Source organism: Cupressus sempervirens, chromosome 3, assembly GCF_028749045.1.
Source record: "Cupressus sempervirens isolate cs-2001-9-10 chromosome 3, ASM2874904v1, whole genome shotgun sequence".
NCBI classification, from domain to species: Eukaryota; Viridiplantae; Streptophyta; class Pinopsida; order Cupressales; family Cupressaceae; genus Cupressus; species Cupressus sempervirens.
In genome coordinates this window covers 22,474,160-22,492,614 of record NC_143120.1, presented here as the reverse complement: position 1 = coordinate 22,492,614, position 18,455 = coordinate 22,474,160, and positions in this window count along the sequence as shown.

Genomic DNA, 18,455 nt, shown 5'->3' with positions numbered 1-18,455 from the left:
TATGTGTGTTTGATGGTTCTACGTGCTATCCTAGTACTCACTCGTATGGGTGACCATTTTGGTTTTGTTGGGACATTTTTTTTGTGTGGTGGCATGAAAGGTAAATTGGATTCTTTTAGTATCTAGGCATTCTTCAAAAGGTGAAAATTTTTGTTGACCGTGATTTGTTTGTAGCAACAAGCTAAATTGGACAAGGCGTTTGCCAATGTTGATAGAATAAGGTTCACTTTTGTGATCAGGTATGGATGTGTGTTTCCAAATGTTCCTAGCTTGATGTGCAAAGTGAGGTAATGGTAACTGTTGGGTTGATGATGATGTAGCTTCGCTTGTTTTCAAAAGATGTTTTCAGTCAGACCCAGAAATTTTTAGACTTTGTAAAATACCAGCACAAAAAAGGGTATCCAAATTTATTGGTTGTTCACAAGTGTCATGTTTTTAGATAGCCTTTGTTTCATGTTTTTGCTCAGATGCATCACAAGAATGGTCATATGCACTATTTCAGAGATCAAATGCACTATTTCATTACTTAGATGCATCACAAGCATGGTCAAATGCGTTGTTTCAAGGCTCAAATGTGTTGTTCTATAGGCATATGCATCATGATAGAGATCAAAAGCATTGTAGGAATGTTCAAAAGCACTATTTTATGCAGTGTAAGTTCAGCAATGTCTTGGTTTTGAACTTGTTTTCTCAATACTAGTTTGAGGTTTGTCCTTCTCGAAGGTTTATGATCTACACTGGTTTTTGTTATTAAGTTTTAAAACACTTCCAAGCACAATAGTAGTAGAACCAATGCAAGATATAAAAATCACACACACTTAGAAAATGGAAAAAAATGGCTTCTTGATAAGGTTATCTAAAGGCTGGTAACTAGTGGGTCTTAGTGTTTCAACTATGTTCAAATTTACCTCTCCTGTGACAAAGAGCTTCCCACCAATGCCAGGGAGGTTTGGCGCAATCCTTTGTGGGACTACTAGAGGAAGGCTATGTTCCAAACATAGGTGGCTTGCATTCAATTAGGAATACATGGTTGGGGGAAATCCCTCTCACTGGCCCTACTAAGGCAACTTAGGAGGTAGCCTTTCTATGGCTAGATAATCCTACCTAGTGAAAAATAAGAAATGGAAGTCACAAACAGGTCTAGGAATCTAATCACTCAAGAAGAGTGAGAGCATATCCCTATGATTTTGGTTCCCCAAACATGATAGACACAAAGGATTAATTACTAGCCCTTATACTACTAAAAATAGGGGGGGCTCCTAATTAGACTATGTGTGGGTTCTTTTCCTTGTTCAACTGCAACCAATCTTTACAGAAGGTTAGGCATTCTGATCAACTCCAAAGAGTTGAGAACATAGGCCTACTTCTTTATCAAATCAGCAAGATTGAACATTCTTATTAAACTATGTTTGAAAATTTGAGAAATGCCACACTTTTAATTGACAAGAGCCATGGTCTACCTACCTGATTCGAAGCTAGCAAGGGCTAAGTGCATTTTTGAGAGTCTTCATTCCTGTCGCACATTTCTAGTAGACTTGTGGTTGTGATTTTTGATAGATCTAATCTTTGTGAGCTTGGAAACACCTTTGAAAGTTTTTTGATCTTGGTATGAAGCTTCTCACATGCTATAGAACCTGCAAAAGACTAGATTCAAGTATACCACAAAACAAGAGATTCAAGGATCCAATATGCCTACAAATGAAGATGAAAACTAATCTAAATGATAACAATGCAAAACAATGCAAGAAAGGAAATGTAATAACAATGCAATACTAATCTATGAAAACAAATATGGATCTAAGCTACTATGCAAATGCAAGGATGAAAACTCATGATGGAAGCCAGGGATGTATGAGAGAAGAAGACAAGAAGATAGAAGTTCTCCACAAAAAGCTTTAGTATTTAAACTTCTTCTTCAAAAATCACTCTCCAAACCTGCAACACAACAATAGCATAATAATGGATCTAAAAGAAGAAGAATAGATTAGCAATAAAACTTGAAGAATAGAGAGGCTTAATCTGAAGCCCCAAAGTAGGTGCCAATTTGTACACGGTGTAAATGTGTATTCATGAGACCTTAGTGTAGAATGCAAATGGACTAACGAAGAACTAAACTAAACCCAAGATATCATCATTAGAATGTAATCTCTACAAGTGTCTCATTTTTCCCTAACTACAACTACTAAAATAGCTCTCAGACCAACATCTTAGTGACAATTCTAGAATGGGAGAATGCTGAAAAATAAATATGCAATGAACTAACAAGTGATAAATGATGCTAAATAACAAAAAATAAAGCTAAAATGCTATGAAAGTACTACGATAAGAATGCTAGATGATGGATCAAAATGTGCCTATAGTGAAAATGCCTAAGACTTGGGTTCCTTTGCTCTTGAATTCTCCTTCTATTTATAGGATTTTAGAAGGGGTTGTGGTAAGAATTTGGGTTTTACCTTTTCACTTAGCGGGTGGAAGTGAAATTGACAAGGAGCTCAAAAGTCTCGTTTGGAGGCTCCATGTGATTTTCATGTCAACAAAAATGTCTCATGAGAGACAAAAGAAAGATCTCAAAAGTCATGATTTGTGGCTAAATAAGGCTTTATTTCAACAAAAATGTCTCGTGAGAGACAAGAGAAGGAGCCCAAAAGTCATGATTTGTGGCTACATATGACTTTTATTTTCAACAAAGTAAATGACTTTTATTTTCAACAAAAATATCTCATGAGAGACAAGAGAAGGGGGTAAAGGCATAGATCTGTGTCGCCGTTTGTGATACCAAAACCTATTTTGGTCACATCTCATTTCTCTATCAAAACTCAATTTTTTTCAAAAACTAAAAATACCCTTTTATAGATCTCAGGTTCAATATCATCATTATATAAATTTTTGAGTGTTTTAATTAGTTATGATATGTTATAATCTCAAAATATTATAAGTTGATATTTTAACATTTCAGAAGATGCTCCCTCAAAAAGGAAAAAAATAGTAAATCATATCAAAAAGATTAAAATTTTATATTTATCTCTAGAGGAGAGAATCATTTTCACGAATATGTAATTTTTTTTCACGAAGGTATAGATTTGATAGGGAAGTTTTGACGGGAGGAAAAAATTGTTGGATTCTGATAAGGTCAAACTAGAGTACTTATAATAAAGAAAATATACATCAAAAATAATTATTTATTTTTTTGTTCACTAGCTATACATGTCATCTATAAGATATTTTTAAATCAGAACAAAAAAAAGATGATTTGCATATACTTGTTTGACGAGAACTACATCCTATTTTTTTTACAGTTAAAAAGGGACTTAAAAATAAAATAAAATGAATAAATTCTTACTCAAAAAAATTATAAAAATTATAGGCATAAAATTCATCCAATTCTACACATTTCATCAGTTTACATCATATTCATATTTTAAACACAAATACCATATTTATTGTCATTAATGTTGAATTGTCACATTTTGATATCACGTTTCTTTATAAAAGGTGACATAGGTTTGTGCTTTTACCCAAGCCCAAAATTCATGATTTGTGGCTAAATATGACTTTTATTTTCAACAAAAATGCCTCATGAGAGACAAGAGAAGAAGCCCAAAAGTCATGATTTGTGGCTAAATATGACTTTTATTTTCAACAAAAATGTCTCATCAGAGACAAGAGAAGGAGCCCAAATTTCATGATTTGTGGCTAAATATGACTTTTATTTTCAACAAAAATGTCTCACGAGAGACAAGAGGAGTCCAAAAAGTTATGATTTGTGGCTAAATTTGGATTTATTTTAATTCTTTATATAAAAGGAGGATTTTTATTTTGTGAGAATAAATGGATTTATTGATTTAATAAAAGTTCCATTTATTCTCAAAAATTTGTCTTTTACCTCTCTTTTTTTGAATTTCATTTTATGATTTTGAATTGCTTCTCTCCTCTTTTGAAGTTGATTTAGGTCTTATTAATTTGATAGATGATTTTTTTGTTTAATTTGCGTTGATTGATCAGAATTGCATGATTTATGTCTTTGCCAATTTTTGAGTCTCTACAAAGACTTTGAATCCCTCTTAGGAGATTCCAACCCTATTAGGAGTTGTAGAAGGGAGATGGACCCATTGTTCAAATGGCTTCACAAGAAAGACCACTAAACTCACTGTCTAATTGATCTCTATATTATTCCTTTCAAAATAATAGAAATGAACTATACTTGTACTTCCTCTTCCTCTATCTTGTCAACAAAACTTCTCTTCTTCTGATCTCAATATCACATCACCAACTGTGCATCCAATAATCCCTTGGATTGCATACTTGCATTTACCAAACAATTTGCATATATATGCTAACATTCATAGTTCACCAAAAGGAAAAATACCTTTATACCATGTCCTCAAATCAATTCCTTGAGTCGGCCTTGAGGATTTCCCAATTAATTATAATAGGACCTCTTTAAGATAATTAATTATTTTACAATTACACAACACTATCGGCTCACAATATTTACAGTTTCTCACATGTGCAACCTTAGACCTTGTGTATTTGATGAAATCATCATCAAAATATCTTCTATCATTGTCTAACCTCACATATATGTATTAGGAGATACAATCCAAATATCAAAGACTAGTTCTTAGGAACTCTGTCTTTGTACTGTCCTTTGTAAATCTTGAATATCTTCTACATGTATATGTGACTTTCTATATGTGCACTTAACCACTTCATTAGGACACACTATATAACAAATCCTTAATCATGCTTGACCTAGTATTCAATACTTCATTTGTACAATCTTGACCTATGTTTGCTACTCTATTAGTCTTCACATAAATACTACTATCTTAACATCAATGACAAACATAGTCATGAATGCAACATGTCAATCATACACAATCTCTCCAAAGCTTAGGATAATACCCCAAAGGAATACCATAAGAATTCATGCTAACACCTCCACATGGGGTTCATGAATAATTTAAGAGCACAATTTAAATTGAGAATTGGGAAAGTTCTTGCTATCAAAATTAGGTCAAGAAAAGTATGGTAGCAAATTCATGGTTTTTAGTTCTTCTTTGATGTTGAGGGCATCTTGGACACCTTTGTAATGGTAATGGCATAGTTCAATAGGAAAAACATACCAATTAAATAGGAAAAACATATCGTAAACCCTTTCTAACCTTGCAATTATTATCAACTTCAGCAATTTGGCAATATACCTCGATTAAAGTGTATATGTCTAAATAATATCTTGTAAACTTCAAAGGCTTCCCTTGAAAACCTCAAACTCTTAGATAAGTGAATTTAGGGAACTATATAAAATAGCTATCATAGATCTTAATCAGCAACATGGCCTCTTCTGACAATCTTTTGTTTTCTTTGCCTTGCAATTCAAACACTAATCTGTCTAGGAAAGTATCCTAAACTCTACAAAAATCTTCAAAGTTCCTCTTTCTCTGTAGTAGGAGGTATAAATCATAATTGGTTATATTATCAACCCATATTTCATGTGGAAAACCTTCCTATTTTTATTCAACAAGACAAAACATAGAAAAGATAAAAAATGTATAGAACCTCGAAGTCCCAGAGACCTAAGAAAGTTCTTCATGCAGCATGTATATGATGATTTCAACCTAGTTAATATATTTTTCTTTCACAAATACATCCTAGATGAGGAAATACATCCAATTTTCCAACAAGAAGGCATGTGGATTTCCCTTCACGTTGTTTAGAAGAAAGATCACATCTTTGATCTTCGGGATCATGTGTTCTCGAGTAAGGGGCCTTGATAGACGAGAGGCACCTCTCTCAAGTTTTAACAACCAATTTTTAGAGATAACACTATTATAATCCCTAGAGTTAATGATGAATTGGTAATCCAATAGATTGATAATCCAATCTCAATATACCTCTTTGGGTGGAATTCTTAGGGCTCCCATGATGGTAACATGGTTCACATATATCATAACTTCACCATTAAAACTTTGAATACACCTCTCAGTTGCATTATATTTGTCTCTACATTCTAATACTATTTTAGGGTACAATATAGCTTTAGGGAAGCCAATGAACTATATAAGACCACTTTCATGCACACATTTGGCTATGGAATCTGGGTATGCATTCTTGAACCTACCCACTACCTTCTCAATTTCCTCGTCCACAAGGGTTGTGTCTCTTAACTCTGGTACAATCTCATCAAAGGGGTAGGATTCTTCTCTTTGGGCAACTTGGGATGTGAGGTGGCTATGGGGATATATTTTTACACCAAAAATACTAGACAAGATGCAAAAAGAAACCAAACAACCCTTTAAAATTATGAAAAGAAACAAAGTAGAGGATGTAGGCAGAAAATATATACTTGCCATAAATTCCAATGTAGAAACAATTTTCTAGTCACCTCTAGTTCCAAGAAGACACACCATATTTGCTAGTTCAATAAATTTTGAATTTTACCAAGAAAGAGGATTTTATGGTGAATCATACCTAGAGGACGAGTGCACTAAATGGTTAGGGAAAATACTGATTTGTCAAGATCTCTTACCCATTAATGAGTGATTTAAACTTTCACATGTACCAAAATTTTATACTACCACCACCTTCACCAATTGGTGGGAACTACACAACTTTTCATCATCTTCACAAATATTGTATATCTTTTTACCACCATGTATCTATAGGAGGGTGACTCTTAAGAACATGAACTTTGAATCTATGAACCATAAAAAAATTGGTTCATGATTCAAGTTCATCCTATCGAATAATGTTATGATAAAATGCTTATGAAAACACGCAAAAAAAGCCTTAAGTAATGGACTCTTGACACATAGACCCTAAACTTGAACTAACCTTAAATGGTTCAAGGTTCAAGTCTGATAGACAACTAAAACACATTAGAAAACACAACTCTTCTTGTCAAATGCAAAAACATAAAATGGTGAACTGATGAACTTTGAACTAATAGGTTCAAGGTTCAAGTTCAAAATAATGAATCAATAAAGGCATATCTGAAGAAAAGTTTCCCAATAGTTAGTAAAGCAGTTCTGACTCTTCAAACTTTGAACCGATAGGTTCAAGATTCAGATTCCTTACTCAAGACTCTTCTCAGTAACTCAAGAAAAATAATAGGACCAAGTTTAAAATGTGGCTCACACAAGTCAATGAATCTCAGACCACTAATCTAGATTATATAAAATATGTCTTCTTTCAATTTTATAGTCAACACTTTTATACTGAACACGGACCTAAGAACCAAATGGATCTTCAACAATGTCTCAAGTTAATCCCTAAGAAGCTAATCAACGAGGACATCAAAATCCTTGAAAAAACCAATTTTTCTAGAGGAGATTAACTCTGTCATCATCTCTTTGGACAATGCCAAAGAACTTTATTTAGATAAATTCCCAAAAGAGTTATATAAAGCTAACATTGAATGGATGAGTAAAGAATTATTAGACTTCTATGAATCTACCCATGAGTTAGGGTCTCTAGGTCCTAAAGTGAATATAGGGATAATTAAGCTAATTCCAAAGGGTGGAGACAAATCTCAAATTAAAAACTAGAGACCTATGAAACTCCATAAAGTACAATATAAAATCATTGCCAAGGTCTTAGCAAGAAGGTTAGTTGACTTATTAAACAAATTTATTTCAGTTACTCAAACAAGGTTCATTAAAGGTAAGTATATTCTAGAAAATATAATCACCACTTGGGAGGCTATGCATTGGACTAAATATGGTGAAAAAAGTGTTTCTATGATCCTCTTATAAGTTGAAAAGTCCTATTATAGAATTGAGTGACCCTTTATTGTTGATATGCTATGACCTTTTGGATTTCCAAAGTTTTTGGGTCACTGGGTCAAAATTTTGGGAAAAGATGCATCTATTATTTTTGATGTCAATGGAAAACTTACTGATCATTTTCCTTTACAAAGGTCTATATGATAGGGTTTCCCACTTGCACCTTCTCTCTTTGAGATGCTCTTTATTATATCGTTTGATATGTTGAACTCCACCCCTCCCCCCCCTTCCTACTTAAAATATTGTCCTTACCTAATGATGGGGAACTCATTAATTCTCAATTTATTGATGATACTACCCTATTCCTTGACATATCAAAATATAACTTCAAAGATTCCTTAGATAGGTTTCAATTCATTTTCCTTGCATATGAGGATAAAATTACTTCCCTAAAGTCTTCTATTCTTGGATGGTCAGATTCGACTCCATATTGGATTGTGGTTAATGGTAAAAAGTGACATGGACCTAAATCTACTATAAGATACTTTGGTATACCTTTCTCTATTGATACATCAAGTAAAGATATGTGGGTATGGCTCTATGAGAAGATTCAAAAGAAACAAATGAAATGGCAGACTCACCATTTGTCTTTGGCTAACAAAATTCATGTTGTCCAGGAATTTCTATCTTCTCATCACATTTTTTTTTCAAATTGGAATTTACTAATTATTAATTTGATCACATAGAGAAAATCCTCAGGGATTTCCTTCGGTAAGATGGCTTGGGTAAAAAAAGGCACTTTGTGAATTGGCAATGGTGTTGTAAGCCAAAACATCTTTGTAAGCTTGGACTTAGTGATATCAAGCTACAAGAATATTCAGTTGCATCTAAGTGGATTTTAAAATCTATAGATGGTAATGAACCATGAGATGTATTAGTAAAAAATAATATTGTATGTTCCTCCATTGCTAAGAGGAAACAATGGAAGAATACCCCATTCCTTGAATTGTTACAAGGAGAATTTTAACTAAAAATCTTTGGATTTGAGGTGCTCAATTCATTATGGAAGGCATGATACCATGAAAGGAAATTTATATTAGACAATGGGTTTTTTGACCCTATCCCTCTTATGTGGTAGCTAATAGGTCTGTTTGGTTGGGGCTTATTGACACAAAAGTTTGCACCCCTACCCAACCTATTTTCTTCAGGCGACCTTATGTAACATGGAAACAGTCTCAAAAGTGTGAGATTGAAATCATAACTAAATCTCTAGAGAAGTTAGACTTTATCACTATTAGGATGCACCTAAAATAAAACTTAGAGGGAAAAGGGAGAAGGAGAACTGAAATCAAAATGTTGAAAGGAAAAATGCAGTGATGCACCAAATAGATTGTTGATCTACTTCTTTTAATAACTGCACTAAAATCTAATAGATTTCATAAGACATACCATTATCAATGATTTTCAATCTCAACACCATATAAAATTCAAGAAATCAACATAACCATGCAAGGAATACAACAGATTCACTTAACAAATTAATTAATTGAAATGAACATCATCATAAAGTGTTGCAATTATGAAATACACCCAGAAAATGAGGCATAATAGATTGCAAAATTGAATAGGTTGAGAATGGATGAAATAATAGTAATTTATATTGAATAAGAGGCAAAACATTTATAGAGAAGAAACCTTTGAAAAGATTAGAAGAAGAGATTTTGAGAAAAACTACAAAACTTTCCTTTATGGGGTGCAAGCATAACCTAGATTTAACTTTGAGTTCAAACTCCAACCACAATGGACTTGAGGCTACATCATACAAAATAAATGAAGAACTAGATATAAATCTGATTTCCATCATCACTTTATTCATGGAAGTGATAGGAGCCAAAGAAAGCATTTGGTGACTAAAAGGACCATCATTCCTTGCAAAAAACATTAAATAAGCATGGAGAAGCATCAGCATTGGTGTTACAAGGTTCAAGAAGCTATTATGCATTAAACGAATAGTCCTTGCACATATTATGGCCACAAGAAGCTAATTTGTGTTGTTCTCAAAAAATGTGGGATGGGATAACACATAGTGTTAACCACCCATGTACACCTATACATTGACCCACGTGAAAAAGATTTGATCTTCTCCAAAAAATGATGATCATCGATGTAAATCTCCCTATTTGGAATGGATGATTGAGATGAAGCAAATAAACCCCGCAATGTGTGAATAAGACACTACCATTGATCAAGATGAGCTTTATTTCAAATGGATGACCGAGATGCAACAAAGAACCTCTCAAGATGATATCAAATCTAATGGTTGTCACCTCTTCACAAAAGGGAAAAAGAAGCAATGTGAAAATATGAGAATCGTCAGATTCAAAGAATCTCAGCAAAAGAGGAAATCAAGTTAACATGAAATGTTAACCCTTACAAAATAATGTGTTAACCCACTATAAAGAATACAACCCATTGAAGATCTCTATGGGGGGAAAATATGGCCAACATTCTTGGTGACTCAATGGGATGCTTGCTTGCTAAGCATAGATCAATGACCTTAAGCAATCCATTGGGTATGGAATCACTAGAAAAGAATGACATGATGCCCCACCTGCAACTTCACAAAATTGCAACCAATAAAAAACAAAAGGCTCTAAGGAGTTCCAAATAGCTCCAAGACAACATTGGGAGGGAGGAAACTATGCACATGCACTTCTTGGAAGATGAGAAACCTACTCTAATATGTACATAAAACCTTTAACCTCATCTAGAAGCAAGGTTTAAGGTGAATCCCATTGACTGAGATTGGAAGAAATTCACCACCAGACCTAGATAGATGAAAAGCATTGGTCTCTTTGCAATTAGTGATAATATATGCGCCACTCCACATAGCATCAAATTTGGAGTGCCTACTAGGTTTAGCTCTACCAAAATCCCACTTGAGGATAAGGTCTCCTTCCTTGAAGGCTCTAAGCATAGCCTTCTTGTCAAAACTTCTTTTGACTTGTTGTTGATGTGCCTCAAATGTATGCATAGTTGTTTGTCTCTTTTCTTCTAGATCCATTACTTCAGCTAGCCTAATTATCATAGCATCATTTTCAACTAGGGAAACTCAAGTGAAATAGGAAGCCTTGCTTCCCTTATGTATACTAGCATGAAGGGTGAGTTTTTGAATGCTCTCTTGGGTGTAATTCTATCAGCCCAAAGGGTTATTCTCAACTTGGTATGCCAACACCTCTGATTATCTTCAATTTTCCTCTTTATTATTCTGATGAGGTTCTTGTCAAAGGACTCAACCAATCCATTTCCTTGAGGATAATAATTTGAGGAAGTGCTCAAATACATTCCATGTTCAACAGCCCAAAAGCACATATGAGTCCCAACAAAAGACTTAGCATTATCTAATATGATAGTTGAAGGATCACCAAATCTGGTCACTATCCCATCAAGGAACTCAACCATTGAAGCCTATATTGCATCTCTCAAAGCTACTTCCTCTATCCATCTTGTGAACTAATATGTGGCTACCAAGACCAATGAAATCCAAAGCCCATTGAGAAAAAGGTTGGTCTAATTGAATAGGATGAAGAGGAAGGGAAACCAATCTTTTTTTCCTAAGAAGTAAGCACATTTCTCACATTTCCTCACCCACTTATGAGAATCATTGAATAAGGTTGGTCAATAATAATCAGCCCTTATTATATTCATTATTGTAATCCTAGTTGAGAAATGACCACCAACAAGATCATCATGGAATTATTTTAACAACCTATTGATCTGATCTATATTGATACACTTCAATAGGACTCCATTAGAGTCCTTGCAAAATAATATTCCATCCACCAAGACATAAGGAATAGACTGTAACCAAAACTATCTTCTCTTAGCTCTATTTAGGCTTGTGGATATCTTCCTTGTACCAAGAAGGTAGTCATGTCATTCAACTAATCATTCTTATTTTCATTCTCTATTGGTTGTTCATCTTGTATTGAGAGGGTATTCTCCTTAGGTGTCTCAAAAAATGAGACCATTTTTTCACATAATCCTTTGCCTCTCACAAGCTTGGTGATCTTAATTTCAATGTCATACTCCATGACCTTGGTGATCCATCCAACTCTCTTTACATTGATATCCTTGTTCAAAAGGAATTCCTTTACACTTGCATGTGGAACCAAGAGCTGGACCTTGTTATGGGACAACAAATGTCTAAACTTTTTGAGGGACCTTACAATAGCAAGAACTTTCTTTCCCACATAGCAATATCTGCTCTTGTAGTCTTTAAGCCCCTCACTAAAGAAGGAAATAGGCTACTCCAAATTCTCTTCATTTAACTATGCTAAAATAATTGATATACTTGATTCTCCTCCAAAATAATAGAGGATGACATCCCTATCAAAGTTGGGATTGACAAGAGTGTGAGCTAATGTAATTGATTTCTTGATCTCTTCAAAATAGGTTTTTCCTTCTTTGTCCAAGTAAGCATCATATTCTTCTTCAACATGGTTATAAGAGCCTTTACCATAGAAACAAGATTAGGGATGAACCTTCTCACAAAGTTGATCCTACCAAGAAAACTCTACAACCCTTTCCAATTCTATTGTTAGTCCATCTCTTGACACAATGTATCCCAGGAGCTAAACATTTGTTTTGATTTAGAGATACACCATACTCTCTACATTTGATGAACACTTACTTGCCTCAAATGATCAAAGTGATATGTTGCATGCTTTGAATAGATAGTTATATCATCAAGATATATTAGCATAAAGTTTTCCAACACACCCTTAAAAGCCATCTTCATTTCCTTTTGAAATGTAGCACCTTCATTAGTTAGTCCAAACAACATTTTACTTTAGGCATAAGTACCACATTTAGTGGTGAAGATTGTCTTGTATCAGTCTGACTCCTAGGCTAAAACTTGGTTATAGCCCGAAAAATCATCTAAGAAAGAAAACCTCTCTAAACCACTAACCTTGGACATAATTTGTTCCATAGAAGCAATGGGGTGGTGATCTTTAAGAGAAGCCTTATTAAGGTCCCTAAAATCTACACAAAATTTGATATCTCCATTCTTCTTTCTAACAGGAACAAGATTCGATACCCAAGAAGAGTGCTTAATAGGAAAAATAATATTATCTTCTATAATATTGGATGACTCTTTTCTCATTAAGAGTTCAATTTTGGGGTCGACTGGCCTTTTCTTTTGTCTAACAGGCTCTGCATCATGGTTTAAATCTATGGTGTGCTTCAATAAGCTTAGGTCTAGACCCTTTAAATAGTCATATGTCCAAGCAATAACATAACTAAATTTTTGACATAATTTAATGAAAACTTCTTGTTCAGTCTCAGAGCATACCTTTCCCAAGTTAAGAGTCTTTCCATTGACAAGAGTGACAAGTATGTAGTCATCCCTCCTTGTAGTTACGTTCGAGTCTTTGCTTCTTGCTTGATCATCAGATTTAAATATGCCCTCTAAAGTGACTAGACCTTTAAGTAACTTATTGGAATTAAGATCCACAATTTGATCTCCATAATAACTTTGTAGCTTGGAATCATTTTTAGCAGAGAAATCTGCTTCATTTTGCAAAAAATTAACAATTTGCAAATCAAAATCAAAGACTTGCCAATTAGTGTAATTGTCCAGGACAACAGGTCTTATAATAAATCTGATATGTTATTCCTTTGTATCTACAACATGTTTTGGTATATCATAGTGAGCACCAATTGTTGCAAGTCTATCAGCATGTTTTTTCTTATCCTTGGGAACACTTTGAATATTGAATACTTGGAAACCCTCGAGTAGATCCCAAACTCTATGCTTGTATAATTTGAGAAGGTTATTCTTCATGACATTTTGATTTTTTATTTGATTCACAACCAACTCATTGTCCCCAAATACTTTCAATATTTTTATACCTTTTCTTTGTGCAAGTTGGAGACCTTGAATCAAGGCTTCATACTTGGCCACATTATTAGTGCAGTTGAATTGGATTCTATATGAAAAGTAGCATTTCTCCAAACTAAGGCTAACAAGCATTACATCAGCACCTAAACCATTTTTATTCCTTGAGCCATCAAAGAACATTTTCCACAATCCATTAGTGTCTTCTTGTGCTTTCATGAAATTGGGAATAGGAGCACCCTCATTAAATATACAATAAGTCCCAAGGCATGTATCTTTAGCTTCTTGTACTAGATCAATTTGGAAAGCATTAGCCCACTCATCTAAAAGATAATCAAGAACCTTTGTTAAGAGAGTAGCATGTTCATGGGTTATGCATTCCTCATCTTCTTCATGGATTTTTCAATTCATATTTATGGGGCTAGGAGTATAAGTTTCTATGTGATTAAGGGCCAATGGTTCTACCTTTATGGAAGCCTTTGTTCCATATCTATTCCTAAAAAACACGTAGGACCAATTAGATTAAATGTAGCCCCCTATTTGTGCAGTAAAGTCTCTACATAGGCAAATAGAAAAATGTGGAGGAAGCTCAACAATTGATATATCTTGTATAACAATACAACCAAGACATGCATGCAATGCCATGTTTATATTTTTAAACACTCTAACTATTGTGATAGAACTACCATCCAATGGAAGAACCCCTTTAGCCATTGGTTCATACTGAATACCAAGGCCATCAACTACATATTTTGGCATAACTAAGCCACTAGCTCCAGAGTCTATCATACAGTTGTGAACTAATTTATCTCCTATAATCAAAGAGAGATAAAAGTGGTGAGGTTTATTCTTCTTACTTGTTTCTTCTTCCCTTATAGGTTGCACAAAGCTTGTTGTTCCATTTATGATAGCTTGTACATATTTTCACTTTAACAATCTTTAATTCTTGTTTTAGTAATTCCAATTGAGATGGTATTTCAAGAACATCCCATGTAGGAACATTGACAATGGTCCTCTTCATTTTATCTAAAATGTTGAGAGGAGTGTATGTTGACTTGGTTGGAACTTTCATGACCATAGGGTCTAGCATATGAATTGGAACAACATGTGGCTCCTTAGTCTTCTTACTATTATGGTTTTGTAAATGGGGCAGCAACATCATGTTGTACATTTGAAATTGCAGCATGTGGAACACCATTTGAAGTTGTAGCCTAATTTTATGAAGAGGATGACACATTCTCTATAGCTCTCTTTTTTATTCTAGTGCTATGAGTTATACCATCATTACCAGCATGATTTACATGGAAAAAATCTCCAAGTTGATAATTCATAAAAGTGTAGTCTGCTTGTTGTTGGGATTGGAAACCAATAATGGGCTAATTAGCATCATATTGTTGCCCTGTTGTTTTCTCTTGTGTATCCAAAGCTTGAGAATATTCTTCTATATGACATATACACTAATCATATGAAAATTTACAAGCTTAACAATATTCTTTCTCTTGAGCCAAATTATTTGAGCAACTAATGTTGTTACTAGATTTGCATTTGTATTTGCAGGAGCAACATCACCCATAAGTCTATTTTAGTTGTATGGAGCTTGAGCATGATTTTTTTTCCTATTGAATGAAGTATTTTGATAATGGGGTTGAAAAGTCCTACTACCTTGAGCTTGTTATCTCTCCAAAGTCACCAACTTACTGCTCATTTTCTACATCACTACATCTTGATCCTAAAATCTTTTATCCATATCAAAATTATGATCTTTAATCTTATCCATATTTTGCATCATAACCTGTATCATGGCTTCAATTTTATATATTGTATTAGAAGATGTTGAAGTTGAAGGAGCATCAATAAGGGACTGAATTTTAGTTGTAGCAGGAATAGAAGCCATTGTAGGTTGATGTGTAGGCATGTCAGGAAAGAGGGGAATTGGAGGCCTTGGAGCTAGCTTTCCTCCTTGAATTAGAGTGTTCACTATCCTTATAGAAATTTCATATGTAGGTGATAGAGTATCTCCTCCCATGGTTTGTAATGTGGTAGAAATATCACTATTAAAAGCTTTAAGATAATGCAAGAAAGCATTACCAAGAGTAGGCTTTATAGCAATAGGAATTCTATCCCATGTTTTTTGGAATCTATAATTGAAATCAGCCATAAACTCATGAGGTGCTCTCTTGATTGTAGTTAGCTACTCCAAAAGTGATAGATAGTCACTTTTATCTTCAAAGTGATTGCACAACCTTTTTCCTAGCTCATCCCTATTATGGATAGAGTTATGTGGTAATCCCCTATACCATTGTAAGGCCTTTTCCTTTAATGATTAAGCTAAAATTCTAACAACAACATCATCCTCTATAATACCATGTATATTGCATATATTTGAAACTTCCTGAATGTGTTCCATTAGGGAAATTGAAGTTTCACCAGTAAAATTTGTTACTCTTAAGAGAAGATACTGTGATATCATGTCTTTGAGCTAAAACAAGAGGGTTTCCACCATTAAAGAAGGTAAACATGTGATTTCTAGGAAGGGCCATGTGAAATAATGATCAATTCAAATGAAAACATGGTACCCTAGGTTGTGATCTATCAACTAGAGGATTAGAAAGAGATCTAGAAGGTGTAGGTTAAGTCTATCAATTAGGCATCTAGACCAAATTGTAAGTCCTAGTTCCAAGATTAGCACAATTATAAGCCCTTGGTCAACTATGGTCAAAGATGGTCAAAGGGCCTAGAATCTTAGGATTTTTCTTATTTCATGTTTTAGTATGTTTAGGACCTATTTGGGTCATTTAGACTAAGTTTTATTACTTTTTTCTTGCAGTTTGCAAAAATTGCTTAAAAAGTTGTCAATTAACTTTTTGCAAAATAATGAAAAAGCTTCCCCAACGGCTCAAAAAAGTTTGAAATGTTATTATGACCATTGGAAGGCCTATAATAAGACCTTTCAGGCTGCTATTGTACTCCTCTTTTTCTTCTAGGATTCAAAAAATAAAAGCTGGTTATACTAAAAATTACCTCTAAAAGATGCCCTTGTTTGAATCCTGGGCATGAATTGCAGCAATTATGGTTTGAAAACCAAGATGTAGAGATGGAGTCACCAAGTGCTTGAATGTGAGCCTCTTAAAGGCTGAAATGCTAAGATAAGCACTATTTTCCTAGTATAGAAGTTGAAGTCCTTTAATTGACACCAGAAAACTAGTAGACTTCTTAGTAAGCTTGAATGTAGTCCCACCAAGAGTGCCCAAAAAAGTTGACACAAAATTTTGTGCCCCTACCCAACATGTTATCCCTAGGCAACCTTGTATAACATTGAAATAATCTCAAAAGTGTGGGACTTGAAATCAAAGACTGAATCTCCAAAGAAGGCCAACTTCCTCACTATTAGGATGCATCTAAACTAAAACTTAGAAGGAAAAGGGAGAAAGAGAACAAAATTCAAAATATTGAAAGGGAAAATATAATGATGCACCAAATAGATTGTTGATCTACTTCTTTTAATAACTACACTAAGATTCAATCGATTTTACAAGACACGCCCCTGCCCAACATGTTATCCTCAGGCGACCTTCTGTAACATTAAAATAATCTCAAAAGTGTGGGACTTGAAATCATAGACTAAATCTCCAAAGAAGGCCAATGTCCTCACTATCAGGATGCACCTAAACTAAAACTTAGAGGGAAAGGGAGAAGGAGAACTGAAATCAAAATATTGAAAGGGAAAATACGATGATGCACCAAATAGATTTTTGATCTACTTCTTTTAATAACTACACTAAAATTCAATAAATTTCAAAAGATGTGTCATTATCAATGATTTTCAATCTCAACACCATAGAAAAGTAAAGAAATCAACATAGCCATGCAAGGAATAAAACTGATTCACTCAACAAATTAGTTCATTAAAATGAACATCATCATAAAACATTGCAATTGTGAAATACACCCAAAAAATGAGTCATAACATATTACAAAAATTTAACAAGCTAAGAATGGATGAAATAACAGTAATTTCTATTGAATAAGAGGTAGATCATTTATAGAGAAGAGCCTCTGAAAAGATTAGAAGAGATTTTGAGAAAAACTACAAAACCTGCCTTTATGGGGTGCAGGCATAACCTAAATTTAACTTTGAGTTCAAACTCCAACCACAATGGAGTTGAGGCTACATTATACAAAATAAATGAACAATCAAATAAAAATATGATTTCCATCATCACTTGATTCATGGAAGCAAACTAAGGGGCCAAAAAAAGCATTTGGTGGCTAAAAGGATTTTCATTTATTGTAAAAAAAAAAAAATGAGCATGGAGAAGCATTAACATTGGTGTTACAAGGTTCAAGAAGCTATTTGGAATTAAATGGATAGTCTTTGTAATGTGACATGACCACAAGAAGTTGATTCATGATGATGTCAAAAAATGTAGGAAGGGATAACATGCATTGTTAACCACCCATGTACACCTATACATTAACCTGCCTAGAAAAGATTTGATCTACTCCAAAAAATGATGACCATTGATCTAGACCTCCCTATTTGGAATGGACAGTCAAGATGTAGTGAAATAACCCCCCAATGGGTGAATAAGACATCGTCATTGATCAAAATGAGCTCTATTTCAAATGGATGACTCATATGCCAAAAATAACATCTCAAGGTGAGATCAAATCTAATGATTGTCACCTCTTTGCAAAAAGGAAAAAGCAGTAATGTAAAAATGAGAGAGTTGTCAAATTCAAAGAATCTCATAAAAGAGAAAATCAAGTTAACGTGAAATGTTAACCCTTGAAAAATAGCGTGTTAACCCACCATAAAGAATACAACC